The sequence below is a fragment of the Haemorhous mexicanus genome, chromosome 18 (genome assembly GCF_027477595.1).
Source record: "Haemorhous mexicanus isolate bHaeMex1 chromosome 18, bHaeMex1.pri, whole genome shotgun sequence".
Classification (NCBI taxonomy): Eukaryota; Metazoa; Chordata; class Aves; order Passeriformes; family Fringillidae; genus Haemorhous; species Haemorhous mexicanus.
Genome location: NC_082358.1, coordinates 1,344,307 through 1,360,461, shown reverse-complemented (window position 1 = coordinate 1,360,461; position 16,155 = coordinate 1,344,307). Strand labels below are relative to the sequence as shown.

At 57.7% G+C, this 16,155-nt stretch overlaps 1 protein-coding gene and 1 long non-coding RNA gene across 13 annotated transcripts in view; one reads left to right on the top strand and one right to left on the bottom strand.

Moving 5' to 3' along the window:
* Positions 1 to 2,473: 2,473 nt before the first annotated feature.
* On the bottom strand, positions 2,474 to 7,063 carry LOC132335875 (uncharacterized). Of its 2 annotated transcripts, none has more exons than XR_009488756.1 (3): positions 6,695 to 7,063; positions 4,340 to 4,577; positions 2,474 to 3,500 (listed from the first exon to the last, which is right to left on the bottom strand). It is a non-coding gene; the product is annotated as an uncharacterized LOC132335875 (long non-coding RNA). The 2 variants fall into 2 exon arrangements; XR_009488758.1 differs by having other exon boundaries at positions 4,340 to 4,563.
* A 75-nt stretch (positions 7,064 to 7,138) lies between these two features.
* Positions 7,139 to 16,155, top strand: part of EPB41L1 (erythrocyte membrane protein band 4.1 like 1) — a 68,251-nt gene continuing 59,234 nt past the window's right edge. For all 11 annotated transcript variants that reach the window (XM_059862383.1, XM_059862378.1, XM_059862386.1 and 8 more), the window contains exons 1-2: positions 7,139 to 7,256; positions 15,349 to 15,398. The gene's annotated coding sequence lies outside the window, so the exon portion shown is untranslated. The remainder of the gene's footprint in view (positions 7,257 to 15,348; positions 15,399 to 16,155) is intronic.

The following is a 16,155-nucleotide window of genomic DNA, read 5'->3' as shown; positions in this document are numbered from 1 at the left end:
TTTCTTCATTCCTTTCATGCCTGTGACTCTTAATGGAAAAATCCATACAGTCACAGGATGTTTGCACTGAGAAGGAAGAGCCTTGGCAGCAGGAAAGGTTATGCAGAACAAAGTCAGGTTCTTGGGCAAAAATGCCACTTTCTGCTGGTCATGGGGGGGCTGGGATTCCTTCTGTGATTGCCACTGCAGCCCCCTTTGGGGTTCCTGCTGGGATTGGCACTGCAGCCTCCTCTGGGGCTCCATCCATGCAGGGCATCCCCCAGCCAGGGAATAACTGCAAGGACTCCCTGATTCAGAAGGCTGAAAAATTGCTTTATTAAGCTATACTGTGTTATTTACACTACATTAAAACTATATCACACTAAAGAAAAACCCATGACCCTTTCAGACAGTCAGGACACAGCTTTGACCCAACTGGCCAATCCATCCAAACAACCATCACCAGTGTCCAATTAACAAATCACTCTCATTAAACAATCTCCATAACACATTTCACACGTGCCAAACAACAGGAGCAGCAAGTAGAGATAAGAATTGTTTTCTCTTCTCATTCTGAGCTTTCTCACTGCCTTCCCCAGGAAAAATCCTGGGTGAGAGAATGATGTCTCTCTCTGTTCACAGAGTATGTGAATTCCACAGGGCTCCCTGCAGCTGAGGGAGGCAGGACAGGCAGAGCTAAGGAGCATCCATCCTCACAATCACCAGGAGGGATGAGGAGGTGGGCAGGAGCATCAGATGTCACCCAGAGGGGTGACGTGGGCAGGGTGGGTTAAAGGAGCACGTCTCCACATCCACTCTTCTCTTCACACCTCGTTCTCCACCTGTCCCTGCCCTCCCTCTGGGGCTCAGCTGCTCCCAGGGGAACAGGCTGGTGTCCCTCATCTCTGCTCTGACCCTGCCACCTCCACACTGGCAGTTAATTGAGCTGTTAGAGCCTTCCTTGAAGCAGAGCATGCCAGACCTGTGCCAGGGGCTCCCTCAGGAGAGCTGCACCTTCCTGGCAGCCTCAGGATGGGCAGACACAGGATATCCACTGCTCTGCCTGGCACAGTCTGGGGCAGAGCCTTGGCATCCCCCACACAGGATGGCAGTGCCACCCTGCAGGGATGGTGCAGGACTGCAACCAGCTGGTCCGTGCAGGGAGCCTGGCTGAGGAGGGAGTGGATCCAGGGGCTCAGGACCCACACCTGGGGCTGGAGCAGGGCCTGCCCAGCCCTTCCCCCTGCCCCTCACACCCCACAGCACAGCAGGAACCCCTTGCCAACACTGTCAGTCTCTCCAGCTCTGCTGCAGCACCGATGCTCTTTTTGCACCTGGTTACAGCTGTGCTGGGTGGCACCAGGGACCCCACACCCTGCCCTGGGGCTTGGGGCCAAATATTCCTTCCTCCCAGTGTCCCAGGGGTGCAGCAATGCTTCCACTGAAGGCCTCCTACCTGCAAGGCAGCAGGTGGGATGTGTCCTAACTCTGACACGGGTCATTAATCTCTTTGATTAATTAAAAAATGCATTTCATGCCCTTTTATTCCTATTTTTCCACCATGTGCATAACTACCTACAGTATCCCAACTGTCTGAAGGGCAGACACTGAGAGCATTTGGGGAGAAGGTCCTTGGGAGCACTTGGGAAGCAAAGGATGAAGGCAGTGGGATGTCTGCTCATCCCCTGAGACTTCAGGGCTGCAGACATGCAGGGATAATAAGGGCTGGATTGCCAGATCTGGTGACAGTCCCTAATGACATCTGTCCCAGGGACTTCTTTGAGATTTGGATCTCACTTGAACAGCCTGGAAGAAGATGGCATCAAGAGCTGGAAATGTTTTCTTTGGCTGGAAACATTTGCCTGAGCTCCCCAGCGCTCCCACCACCCAAAGGATGAAGGGTAGGAGGTGCCCAGGAGCTGCAGCAGCTGTGGCCCCTCTCCTATGGGCTGCCACCCCTGCCCGTGGGCACCCCCAAGCCTCCCTTGGGGGCTTTTGCTGAGGGGGCTGGAGCAGAGGAGCACACAGGGAGCGTCTCACTGATCCCAGCTGGCAGCCAGCTCCCCGAACTGCACAAAGGGCCTTTTCATGCCCTGCATAAACAAGCAAGAGCCATGAAAGGTTGTTATCGCAGAGCATCAGCACCAGCAGCAGCTCAGGCAGGGATTCCCAAAATAACCTCCTCCCAAAAGGCACAGACACACACACCCCCTTTTCCCTGCTGCTGGGATTTAGGGAATAAAGGCTTTGGGTGCTCCCAGCCCCTCTGCAGAGACCTGCAGCCCCAGCTCTGTCCCCCTGTGCCAGGCAGGGCCTCCTTCAGCTCAACACAGCCCTACTCCAGCTCCTGCTGCATCCCTGTGTCAGTGTGCCTTGGTTTGAACAGACAGGTGTCTGCTAAGGAAGGCAGGAGCCTCCCTTGAAATGGAAAATGTAAACCCCCTCCCTCCAAATTGTTATAATTTTGAAATTAAGGGGCTCTCAGGCAAAGATATGAGAATAGGAATAACAGTTCTTTACTAGAAAATTAAAAATACAAGTGCAACAATACAAAACAAAGCACTTCCAGAGTCAGAGCAGGCCCTGGCCCCCTGTCTGTCAGGGTGGTGGCACAGTCCCATCCCAGGAGGGCTCAGGCTGGTGGCACAGTCCCATCCCAGGGGGGCTCAGGCTGGTGGCACAGTCCCATCCCAGGGGGGCTCAGGCTGGTGGCACAGTCCCATCCCAGGGGGGCTCAGGCTGGTGGCACAGTCCCATCCCAGGGGGGCTCAGCCCTCCTGCAGTGCCAGCTGTGGTTCTGCTGGAGCAGGATCCTGCACAAGGGGGGAGTTTTCCTCTGCAGCTCCAGGGCTGCTGGAGATGGGCCTGCTCTCCCTCTGGGAATGCAGGGCAGCAGAAAGCTGCTCCTCTGGGAATGCAGTGGGCAAAGGCTGCTGGGCTGTTCCCAGGGCAGATTGGATCCAGGTAGGAATGCTTGGCTCCTCCCCTGGGATGATGAAATTTGATCAGCCATGCAGGGACACTCCCTGGCCATGAACAGAAGATAATAAATAATTAATGGTGCATGAACAGCAGAGATCTCCTTGAGGGAGGATTGATTGTGGAAGAGATAAAGAAAACTGCCCAATAAACAGCAGAGAACTGCCCCACCTCTAATTGATGATGATTGAACACAGCCCCAAGCCACATCTTCTGACCTAAGACACCTGGAGCATCCATGGAGCATCCTCAGCAGGGCTGGTGATGGCTGCACGTGGCCCTTCCCAGCACCGGGGCTGTGAGGACTGGCTGAAGGTTTGCTCTGGGCCTGAAAGGTGAAGCTCCAGGAGATCCAAGGTGCTCTTCCTTGTAGGAGGTTTGTTTCCACAGCTGCACCCTGGAGCTGGGCCCCAAGCTGCACCCCTCTGATCTGTCTCCTTCAGAGAAGAGCAGGTTTCCATGTAGAAATGCATTCCACAGGCACTGCTGGAGAATGTGCTGCTCCTCTTGGCTTTCCTTCTCATAAAGCCAGGCCAGAGTGACTGCAGAGGTAAATTGAGAGGGGAAAAGTTGATGGAATGAAAGAGCTTGGAGGCTCTCAACGAGATAGAGCCATAGACCCCGACTGGTTTGGGTTGGAAGGGACCCTGAAGACCATTCAGTTCCATCCCCTGCCATGGCAGGGACACTGTCCCAGGCTGCTCCAAGCCCTGTCCAACCTGGCCTTGGTCACTGCCAGGGATCCAGGCACAGCCACAGCTGCTCTGGGTACCCTGTGCCAGGACCTGCCCACCCTCACAGGGAACATTTTCTTCCTAACAACCAATCTAAATATCTGGTCTCTTAGTTTAAAAGCATTTCCCCTTGTCATGTCACCATCTGCCTGTGTAAAAAGCTGTTCTCCCTCATTTTTATAAGCCTAAATCACTGAAAGGGGCTCCAAGGTCTCCCTGAAGACTTTTCTTCTCCAGGCTGAACACCCCCAGCTCTCCCAGCCTGTCCCAGAGCAGAGGGGCTCCAGCCCTTGGAACATCTCTTTGCCCTGTCTGGACTCACTTCAGCAGCTCCACATCCTTCTAATGTTGGGTCCCCAGGGCTGGACGCAGCTCTGCAGGTGGGGTCTCACCTGGGTGGGCATGGGAGCAGAATTCCCCCCTCACCTCTGCCCACGCTGTGGGATCAGCCCAGGATGTCTCCCTGGGCTGCTAAAAATCTGGGAAAAGCCTGACGCCCAAATCTGTCCTAAAACTGAACTGTGAAACATCTGCCAGCCCTTGGCAATTTATGCCAGTCCTCGCTGATTTGTGGGGGCTTTGTGTTGTTTCAGGTTGATTCTGCTGGACAGTGAGAATCTGGTCAGGACATCCTCACTTGGGCTTACCTAACTCTCAGTAGAGGAAGCTTTTCCCATGGAGCTCCCAGGGCTCACAGGTCCCTCTGTTCACACTGAGGCTGCAGGAAGCTCCAAGATTTCCCTTGTGCACCCATGGAAAACCAGGGTGGACACTGGACAATGGACAGGCAGAAGGGCACCTCCACCAGCTGAGTGGTGCCTGCATTTGGGGTTTAAAACAGCCGTGTTTTCTGGAAATGTGTTCAATTCATCTGAAAAAAAAAATCTGAACAAATAGCAGCTCCCTTAAATAACTTTACATTTCTTGAAATATCTTTTAATTTTCAGTTAAGTTCCTGAAAACCTTGCAAAATTTACATTTCCTTAGTGTTTTCTGAGGGAATAGAGAAGTCTTGCTGTCCCCTCCCTGCCCACCCCATCTGCCATGTGTGGTATTTCCATTTGCTCCCATCACTGCAGCAGGAATTGGACAGGGATGCAGGAAAACTCATTTATCAGCTATTGAACAGCCAGGAGAGCCCAGCACAGCTGTGGCCACCGAGAGCTCCCAGGGGATTATTTTGCCAGGGAAGCTCTTTCCCTCTCCTCAGTAGGCCAGAGGTGCATTTTCCATGTCTTCAGGGCTGTTGGAGAGATTCAGTCTTTAGCTTGGTGGTCAGGGGAAGACAGGCTGGGTTGTTTGCAGCAGTGTGAGATTAGGAGTGAAGGATTCACTGGGGAAATCTGTTCTGTATGTTCTTCTTCCAGCTCCCTGGCTCCTAAAGAGGATCCTACATCCCAAGGGGACAGTGACATTAAGGGTATCTGTGCTCAGAGTGCTGCCAGTGCAGTCACCCACTGACTTATCTGACCCAAATTCACTCAAAAGGGTGAATTAACATTTACATTTCCCAGACTTTCCTTTGGAGTGTGACAGAACCCCCTGAGCAGCCATCACTGTTTTCCCTTTGAAGGCCTGGAAGATGAATGCAGACAGTCACAGCAGCTTGCACACAAATGCAATTATTTTTTTTTTTTCAACAACACAGTGCAGCTTTTCTCCTGTATAAATTTCCTACAAATTCACACCAATTGTGTCCCCTGCAGCAAATGCTGTCTCTTGCAGGGCAGCCACCCCTGCAGCAGGCAGAGCACCTCTTCAGCACTGTCCCTTAAGGATGTGCAGCGGTGGAAGGTTGAGAGGGAAAGCTGTGCCTGCACAGGGGATCTCAGCAGCCAGCTGGAATATTTATTTGTAAATGAATGCCCTCCCTCAAGCTGGCTCCCATGCAGTAGGGTGTTTCTTTTTTTTTCAAGAGGTTCCTGCTATTTACCCAACTTTCCAGCTGAGCTTCTCCACTGCACAAAGGGCAGGACCTGCCTGAGTTTGTACAGTGAGTCAACAGCTCAGCAGGGGATTAGAGCCCACAATCCCGCTGGCATCACTGCCTTGGCTCAAACCACTGGACCATGCAGCCTCATTTTGTTCCTGGTACTCTCTGCTGGTATGTGGTTTGTCAGGGAAAAAGCCTCGGCGTGGCTAATAAAGGAGGCACTTTCTAAAACATTCACACAAAGCCTGCCTCATCCCAGCGCCCCAGCCCAGCCCTGGTGCTGAGGGGTCAGGCTCCCTGTGGGACTGGGAGCCACAGGATTCCCTGGGGCTGGGGGGGAGGAAGCTGAGGAGCAGCACCCAGAGGCAGCTGGCACAGAGCCCTGGCACCCACGGCTGCCAGAAGGTGACCGTGTGCTGACACACTGTGACTGCCTGGCTGCAGAGGACAGGCAGAGGCTCCAGGCTGGAGCTTCCCTGCTGGGAAGGGTCCCCTGGTCTCCCTCACACCACTGGAGGCCTTTTCTGTCCCTCACACAAGGAGAGACACTGAGGGCAGCCATGCCACCAATTAAGGGAGCAAAGGCAGGCCCTGCAGGGCAGTCAGGGCACGAGGTGCTCTTGGGAGTCCTGCTCGGTAGCACGTGAGCAGAGGGGATCAGGTACTGAGCTGGGAGCCACCACAGCTCTGGGAACCCAGACCCCAGTGCTGGGCTGGCACCTCCCTGCAGCCTTCACTGCTCAGGGTCAGCCACACAGGGGGGCAGAGAGGGCCGAGTGTGCACCTCCCTGCTCCTGTCTGAGCGCCAGACCCATACTCAGGGCTTACACTGGGAGCAGAGTGGCCACTGCATCCCTGCTTGTGTATCCACTGCACCCCTGTGCCCCCACTGCATCCCTGCTGTGCATCCAGCGAATCCCTCAGCATCCAGTGCATACCTGCTGTGCATCCAGTGCATACCTGCTGTGCATCCAGTGCATCCCTGCTGTGCATCCAAGTGTGCCTGTGTTTCCTACCTGTCCGTGCTGTGGGTGCACACAGATTTTGAAGAGCAGCAGCCTCCCCTTACCATTTACATCTCCTGGGGATGCTGCTTGCCCTTGCATCCCCAAAATGCACAAGTCTGGCCAGCTGCTAATGTGGAGATCTCCCGGGGCCGGCTCACAGGTGTGCCCCCAAACGCCGCCGGTGGACAGCCCGGGGTGCTCCACGAAGGGCCGGGCACCCCCGGGAGCTGCAGGACCCGCCGCAAGTCCCGCACGGGATGAGAGAGGGGGCTCAGCAGGGACGGGGCCCTGGGGGAGGAGACTGAAAGTACCGGCTCCCGCGGGACGTGCGTGGGGACCCGCGGGGGGTCTCGGAGCCCCGGGGACGGAGGGAGCCCCGCGGCCCCCGCAGCCCTGGCGGGCCGGGAGCGGCTCCGGGCGGAGGCGGCGCGGGGCCGTGCGGGCGGTGCGGGTGCGGGCCCGCCCCTCCGCAGCGCCGCACCGCGCCCGGCCCGCCCCGCGCTGCGCCGCGCCCGCCGCACGGCGGGGCAGGAGCGGGCACGGACGGGCAGCGGCGGCGGCCGCGCCCGGCACACGGCGGCGGAACGGAGCCGAGCCGAGCCGAGCCGAGCGGGCAGAGCCGAGGTGAGCGGCCGGGGGTGCGGGGCCGGGCAGCCCCAGGTGCTGCGCGGCGCTTGCGAGGAGAGAGGCGGGCAGGGCTGCAGCCCCGGCGCCGGGAAAGCTGCCCCGAGCCGGGCCTTCCCTCGGCGGCAGCGGCGCATCCCGCTCCGCGTCCCGCCGGGATGCTGCGGGCGGGGCCGGACCGGTCCCGCGGGGCTCCGGCGGCGCTCCCAGCGCCGGGCAGGCAGCGCGGGCAGGCGGCAGCTCCAGCCCCGTTCTGCGGGAGGAACCGGGCGACCCCCGGCATCCATAGCCCCGGGGATGCATAGCCCCGGGATCCGTAGCCCCGAGCTGAGGTAGCACATTGAACCGCCGGGCTGTGATTTCAGGGAGACGATTTACATTACAGGGAGAATGTGCAGAGAGCCAGGAACAACTTGGAATGGGTCCTCGCATATTTCTGTGGTTATTTTTGGAGTACCGTCATATGGCAGGAGGTGGGCTCTGGAGGTATCCTTGAGCTCAGCATTTTCTCCATAGGCTGGTTACCCGGGAGATTGTACTAGAGGACCTGCGTGGCCCTTTCCCCATCAGTGGTTTCTGTATTTCCCATCGCTGTTTCTCTGGCTGTTTCTCTGTATTGTTCCCTCCTGCTGCCCGGCCCTCAGCCCGTCTCGGTGGGGACCCTCCTGTGGGCAAACAATGGTCTGGGTGTGCAGCTGGGCAGTCTCGGTGTGCTGCAGGCGATGGCAAAGCTGTGCTTCATTCAGCTGTGGATGGTGTGAGGTGACTCCTGATCAGCCCCTTCTCCATTGCTGTGCATGAGGTGTGGCTTCTCCAGCATCCCCAGCGAGACCAGCCCATGCCTCCATCTCCTTCCTGCACTTAGCTGGCACTTTCCCTCCAGCTTTCTCCTGCTACAGTTGCCCAAAGGGATTTTTACTCCAGAAAAATTCGGGGTGTGGGGAAGCACGTTGTTTCTCTGCTCCTTGTGGGTCTCCACATCCTCTGGCTGTGCCAGGCCCCTTGGACCACGGCTGGGGAGCAGCTCTGGTGGCTTCAGCTGCATGTCCTTGTTGCCATGGGGCGAGTTTGGAGCTGAGGGGAGGCTGCCTGGCTTTGGGTGGTGGTCCTTTCAGGAAGGAAATTAGTTAATTACTCTTTAATGATGTTGGTTCAGAGCCTGGCTCGGCAGGCATGGCGCCCTTCTGCAGGGCTCCCCGGGGTGCTGGGTCTCTCCATGAGGACCTGTCTGCTGCCTGCAGGGACACAGGGCATATTCTGGAAGCTGTGGTAGGTCCAGAGCTCCCCTCCTTACCCAGGGATGGCCTCTGTGTTTGGAGTCAAGGGTGCAGCTGTCTCCTGTGGGCTGTGAGCCCCTCTGGGAGGATTCCCATCTCCTCTCCTCTCCCCACCATCCCTGTGCCATGGGGATTGCTCTCCTCCATGCAACCATTCCCAGCAGAGCCCTGGGCAGGGCTGTGGGGTGCAGAGCCTGTGTTGGGCAGGACCCTGCTGCTTTGGCTGCTTGTGGATGTTGTGCCTAGGACTGCCTAGAATTTTTGGTTTTTACCAGTTTTTGAGATATGAGCATTCTCCAGAACTCTTAGGGGAGATGTTTTGGTCAGGAGGAAGCATCTAGAAATGGTTTTTGGAGTCCAGTATGGGATTTCTGAGCTAAAGGTGTGAGTGTTCCTGGTGTGCAGAAGGGGATGGTTTTGGTGCCTTCCCTGTACAGACACAGAGCGTGCTGGGCCCCCTTCCCTGGGCTGCTGCCACCACCACCACAACCTTCCAGGGTAACGAGTGATGTCATTGTGGCCAGGAGGGGTGGCTGGCTCAGCTGAAGAAGTCACTGCAGCATAGAATGGGGAAAGTCTTTTTCTTCCCCCAGGCAGCTGAGCTCCCTGTTAAGCTCTGGGTGATGACCTTGGTCCTGGTGAGGAGCTGGATCTCTCCCTGGTTTCTGGAATTCATGAAGGCTTTCTGCTGGCAGCAATGAGCCCTCGTCCCGCGGGGGTTCCAGCGTCACTCCGGGAGTCCTGCCTGCCTTCCCCTCACTCCAGCACTGCTGGGGACTTCTGCTTTCCTACAGGAGCCTTCCAGACACACACAGACCACTCAGGTGCCTGACTAATTCTGTCCCTAACAGAAGAAATCTTTCCCATAACTAATTAGGGTTTCTAAATTAGGAAGCTGCTGAGAATGACCTGTCGGTTAAAGGGCAGGGGGTGGGCTTGGCTCTTCCCGGCCTTGCTCCGAGCTTCCTGCTCAGACTCACAGACATCACTGGAGCGTCCTTTGCCTTAATTCTCCTTGGCTGTGCACTTGGGCTGTTTCCCTGCTGCCCTGAGCACGGGGCTCTGGTGCCGAGTGGCAGCTGGGACGCGATGGGGAGCGCAAGGAGATGGGCTCAGCTCGCTCGGCTCCGCCGGAGCGGCGTGGGCGGCTGCCAGGCCTGCCTGTAGTAGACTTTCGTGCGGTGCCTGTCACTTGGAGGTCTGAGCTGAGCCTGAAGCTCCCTCTGCCAAAGGAGAAACACAAAACAGTGGCAGCCCCTGGGTGTTGGGAGCTCCTGCAAAGGGAAATTTGTGCATCCATGAACACCTGACTCTCTTGCAGCACCTAAAAATGCGCTGGGGCTGTGACAGCCATGGCTGCCAGACTCATTGTTCTCCTCAGAGGACTCAGTGCCTCTGAGTCAGCAGGTTTGGGTTTGTCACAGCCTGTGCAGGTCTGTGGTGCTGAGCACTGGGGCTGGCCCTGACCCTGTTGCAGGGGGATGTGGGCTCTCAGCCTCGGCTCAGAGGCACTGGGAGCTTGTGCTGTCCCTTGAGCCTGGAAGGAGTTGGGTCTGTGTGAGCTGCAGGAAGCTCCAGCGTCCCTTGGGAACCCCTTGTAGCCCCTGCCCTGTGCCATTCAGGGCTGTAAAGTTGAGCATCACTGCTGCTGGTCAGGCTGGTCCTTCATCATGCTCTTGTCTGGATTACAGGAGGGGGAAAGCATGGTGGGAGGAGACTGTCAGTGCTGGGGACATGTTGCAAGGCTTCCCTGGGGCTGCAGATCCAGCCTTCCTCTCCTTCCAGCCCTTGAGGGGAAGCTTGTGGGGTGTCCAGGACCTAAGTGTGTCTTCAGATGAGGAGGAGGAAGTCTGGGCAGCCACGTTTTCCAGTGTGGAAGCAGTGGCTGCTTCCTGCAGCTGCTCTCCTGTGCACACAGCGTGTCCCTGGTACAAAGCAGGGTGCTGGGCCCAGGCCCTATGGATGTCCCTTGTCTTGGATGGCAGCTGCTCCCTCTGTCCTGCCTTGCTCAAAAGGGATGCTGGAGCCATAGAATCATGGGTGTGTGTTGGAAAGGACCTTAAAGTTCATCTCAATCCAACCCTCCTGCCATGGGCAGGGACACCTTCTGCTATCCCGGGTTGCTCCAAGCCCCGTCCAACCTAGCCTTGGACATGTCCAGCCACAGCTTCTCTGGGGAGCCTGTGCCTGGGCCTCCCCACCCTCACAGGGAAGGATTTCTCCCTAGTATCCAATCCTAAGAAGAGCTGTTGGGCTGAAGTTTGGTACGACTGGGACAGGAGTCAAGGTTTGCTCTCCTTGCACCGGGCAGGGAGTGATGGCACTGTGTGGAATGGGACAGACATCCCAGAGCCCCGGATGGGTCATTTGATACAAATTCTTGTCTCACTGTCCCAGTACACAACTGAGGGGGCTCTGGATGCAGCTCAGAGTTGTCAGTGTCCTGACTGGTGTGTGCATACCCCTGAGCCCACCCGTGCCCCTTCCCCAGGAATGGAAGCAGCAGACAGAGCCTTAAAATCTGGATGATAAATCTCTGGAAGAGGATTTTCTTTCCATCTCCTGCTGATGGTCTATGCAGCCCTGTGCAGGCTCCTGGGGGCTCAGCAGTGCCCGGGCCAGGATCCTCTTGCTGGAGCTGCCCAGCAGCCCGGGCTGGTGGGGGCACAGCCAGGGGGATGCTGGCCTGACCCCATTGTGCTCAGAACACGAGACAAATGAGGCTGAAGCTTCAGATCTGTGTCCGCCAGCAGGTCAGCAGTTTCACTCGGCCACTTGGCCTCTCTGTGGCAGTGAAATGTGGCCGCAGGTCAGGATCTGCTCCATCCCCCTCTCAGTGCCCAGCCCGCTCCCCCCCAGCTGTGACTGGACCTGGGAGCACCTGGCTGGTTGGGGCTGTCCCCGAGCCCCCCTGGAGCCCTGGCGAGGCACTGGGGGGAGCAGGAGCAGGTGCTGCACCAGTGTAAAGCGCATCCTGCAGCTGAGGCGATGCTGAATGGGGATTCACAGCCCAGCCCTGCTGCCAGGTTCCTCCCACCAGCTCCTTCCTCCCTCTGCTCCTACTAACCCACTGCCGGGGCCCCTCGCTGCCTGGCAGCAGCGGAGATGTCTGCTGCTATCCTTCCCCGAGCATCAGATGGAGAGGAAAACACAGGGTGGAGTCAGCTCCACACAAAGGAAATGTTGAGGTATCGTTTCTGCCTTCGGTGCATTTTTTAGGTGGCTGGGGAGAGATTAAACAGGATCTTAACACATTCACAGCCCCCTTTTCCTGTGAATCTGTTGCTGTCATGGTATCTTTCGGGTGATATTTTTAGCTTTGCCTTTTCCTTTTTTTTTCCCCCTCCTCTCCTCGTATCAGGCTTTAGAAGGGAAACACGTTTCTATGGGAGAACAGAATGAGCCATTTCACGAGACATTTTGTTATGGGCAGAAGGGCCGGGAAATCTGATTGTGTGTTTGAAATGACACATTCCCCTTTGTAATCAGCTCATCAAACAGGCTGGGGCCGTGCCAGCAGCGAGTGAGGTGTCCTGGCCGGCCAGGGGCGGGGATGGCCCGGCCCAGCCCCTCCATCCTCCCTGGAGCATCTCCACCATCCCCAGGTGGCCACACGGGAAGGGCCCGGGGGTCCTGTGGGTTTTTCTCTCGATGATCCCGTGGGGAGCAGCTGGATGCTGTAATGAGGTGCACTCTGGATCTGGCAGTGTCTGTGCTGGCAGGAGCACAGGGGATCGGGGCACCTGGCACAGCTGTGGGGATGCTGAGAGGGATGTGACAAAGGGCTCGAGGTGGGAGAGGGGTTCTTGGACAGTGGGGCTGCTGCTCACTGTGGGAAGGTGTTATTTTTTACTAGTATACAGACTGATGTGGTGATGGTGAACTTTGGCAGGGGAAAATTCCAGCCCAAATTCTCAGCAGTATTTCCCTTTAGCAGATTTACTCAAGTCCTGATAGTTGAAGGTTGTGTGGAATAGCCAGAACAAGAGAAGCCTCCTGGGAGGGCTGATCTGGCTTGGGTCTGCACATCCCTTTGTGGGGCAGGGGCTGTTACCTCTGCCAGTTCCCTGGGGCTGTTCTTCAGGGAACCAGGGAATGCTTCCTGCTGGTAGGGCATGGTGGCCATGGTAGCATAACATGTCTGGAAGTGTCCAAGGCCAGCCTGGATGGGACTTAGAGCATCCTGGTCTAGTAGAAGGTGTCCCTGCCCATGGCAGGGGATGAAACAAGATGGGGTTTCGGGTCCTTTCCAGCCCAAACCATTCTGGGATTCTATGAGATGAGTAAATTCCTGCTTGTCACCTTGGTCTGGTGTAAGACCTGTCTGACTTGGGGTGACCAAGGGAAGGACCACAGGATGTAGAGAAGGTGCAGCTGCCCATGCTGTGTTTTGGGGACAGGGGCACTCTCAGCCCTCCTGGGCACCTCCACGCTGTTGACAGAGCTTTGGAGCTCTGTCTCAGCCCGGGCAGGCCTGGGAAGGCCATGGTGGTGTGGTCTGTAGTCCCTGGTGTGGTCCATGGACTCCCCTGTGTCTCCAGGGCTCCTCTCCAGCTGCACTCCCTTCCCGTGTGTGCCCCTGCTGTGCTGGAGGGGACACTACGAGTCCTTGTCCCTCGGTTGGACCCATCAGCAGCTGTGCCAGGTGCTGCTTTAAATCTGGGTGAGTTGGGGCAGTGCAGGGCTCCTTCCTAAGCCCGGCCAGCGGTGCCTCCATCTGTGTGCCACCGTATCCCTGTGCCTGTCCCCGTGCCTGGGCTGGGCTGGCTGCGCTGACAAGGTGGTGACAGTGAGGTGACTTTCTGCTCTGGGGAGCTGCTGCTCGTGGGCAGAAGCAAGCAGGGCTGGGGGAGGCCTCACTCCCACTGCCAGGATTCCCAGAACACTCCATTAATGTGATCCTAATTGATCAGTGCCTCACACCCCAACAGGGCCATGGCTCGGAGCTGGCACAGCAGCCACGGTGCCTCTCACAGGGCAGGAGGGATGGGCTGAGGGGATGGGGAGTGCAGGGGCTTTGTGTGGCAGGCTGGGCAGTGCTGAGTGCCACTGCCCTGCCCAGCCTGTGGTGGCTGCATCCTCCATCCTGCCTCGCAGCAGGAGCAGGGTGCAGCCCTGGGAGCCCCGGCTGCCATACTCCTCCTTTGGGGTCTGTGGGAAGCTGGCTGCTCTTGCACCTGCCTGCCCATCTCTGCTGGGCATCTCTGGACCCCCCGTTGAGCTGGGATGAGAGAAATCCAAGCGCACAAACCTGGCAGCAGCGTGGAGTACCCACAGAAATCATTGGGCCCCACAGAGAAGGAGCAGGGCCACGGAAGCTGTGCTGGAGCAGGAAGAGAATCCCACAGGTCCCCTGTGTACCCCTGTGTGCCCTGTGCCTGCTGCTGGAGTCCGGCCTGTGGATCAGCTCAGCCTGGTGGCACCCATGTCCTGCTGGAGAGACAGAGCCCTTCTCCCAGGGGCTTGGTCTGCTCTGCCTCCTGAGCCTCTGAGCAGGAGCAGCTGCGTGGGCAGAGTAGGCAGGTGAAGGAGGGAGGTTTGTCTGGGCTCTGGGATGGAGCAGTGTGGGCATGAGGGTACTGGCATGGGACAGCAGCCCCCAGACACCAGTGCCATCCCTGAATCACACTGGGACACAGCCCGAGCTCCATGCTCAGGCTCCATGGCAGTGGTGCCTGTGGGTGGGGGGACCCGGGGCTGTGGGTGCCACCGGCGCTGGAGCTGGGCACAGGCTTGCCCTGCATGGGCACCCAGCCCTGCTCCCCACAGCCAGGACAGCTAAGGCAGGCTGGGCAGGGATCTGTGCCCACTGGGCAGGGTTGCACCCAGAGCCAGCCCATGGTGACATCCTGCCTGTGCTTCCCCAGGGTGACAGGCACAGGGCAGGGCCATGCAGGTGGCAGCTGCCACCCCCTCCTCATCACCTTGTCTCTCCTGCAGCTCACCTGCTCGAAGGTGGGTTTGTCTCCTTGGAGGTGCTGAAGCTCACAGCTTTATTACATCAGGTTTTCTGGCTGGGAGCAGCCTTTGTGCTGCTTGGGTCGGTGCTGCTTGGGCGGGCTCTGGGCTGCACATAGCTGATGTTTGCTTGTGGAGAGTGAAAGGATTTTGCTGAATCCATGGGAGAGGAGGGAGCTTTGCATAGGCCTGCTTTGCTTCTGCCTGGGGGGAGGCTGGGCCTCGCCTGTCCGAGGATGTTCGACAATTAACCCTTGGAGAAGCGGGAGCTATCCCTGCTGTGCCAGACCGTGCTTCCTCCTCCTGTGGCACTGTGGTGCTGCTGGGCAGATCCTTCTCCCTGCCCAGGTGCACTTGTCATGTAAAAGAGGCTCTGCAAACCCTGCTGCAGGCTGGGCTGTCCCTGCTGGCTGCTGGTTCTGCTCCTGCCCTGCTGGAGCTGCCATGCCAGGAGCGGGGCTGGCTCGGGGCTCCTGCACCAAAGCCCTGCTGGCCAGCTGCTGCCCTGGAGCCACAGCCATGGGTGACAAAGAGGTGGCACAGATGGCCTGAAAGGAGAGCCTGGGCCATGCCCAGGGGATCTGGTGGCACTCAGAGGTGTGTGGGCTCTGCTGTAGTAAATATTTGCTGTTCTCCAGGAGGGAGCGGGGCTGGCTGCACATCAGGAGAGCAGAAGGAGTCTGAGGCAATGCACAGCTCCCGTTTCCAGCAGGGAGATTGGTATGGAATCCAAACACAGCGCTGGAGATGGGCAGGCACCCTCTGGTGACAGCTCTAGCTGTCCTTCTGAGTGCTTGTCACATCTCTGGGCAGGACTTGTCCCTTCTTTTTAACCAAATCTGGTTTCTTCTTTGCAGGTTGTGAATCGTGCCCGAACTGAGTGCTGAGAGCAGCCCCTGGAAGCAGCGTGAGTTTATCCTGAAAGCTTTTTTCTCCTTTCTACATCCCACATGAGGTTGAGTGGGTTTTACAGCACAGAAAAGGTTGCTCAGCACGGAGAGATGCTGCAGGGAGAGGCTTGTCTGCCAGGAACCCCTGGGAATCTGGCCTGCTCCCACCAAAACACTAAACTGCTGGGCTTGAGCTTGTTGTGGCTCTCTTTGTGCTGGGATTGCTTCCTGCTTTAGCTGGGACTGGGGCAGCAGCCCCTTTGCCCACAGAAATCCTGCAGGCTGCCTTGTCCCTGTCCACTGCCAGAGGGGTTTGGGGTTTCATTGTTGGGTTTCCCCTCTCTGGGTTTCTGTGGTCTCTGTTGTGAGGAGGATCTGAGTGTGTTTGCAAACCATCTCTGGGGTTTTGCTAGCTGTGGATTGCTGCCCAGGGCTCAGGTCCCTGGGCTCACAGGGCTGGGCACAGCTGGCCTCAGGTGCAGCCTGGGAAGGCTGGGAGGAGAGGGCTGAGCTGCAGAATTCAATTGCTGTGATGCTTGGAAGAGTCGAGGGCCTGTGGCCCAGCCTCTTCAGGGACACCAGGGTCCCTCCAGCTGTGGGACTCCTCCATTCCAGAGCCCCACTGCCCAGCACAGTGGCAGCCATGGAAACCAGATGTGAGCAGCTTCCAGCAGCCCTGAGGGCTGGGGAGGGCTGGAGGGACAAGGTCCTGCTCCTGCTGTGGCTCTCTGACCTGCAGAGTGAGGTAAGCCTGGGCAGAGGTGCAGCACAACC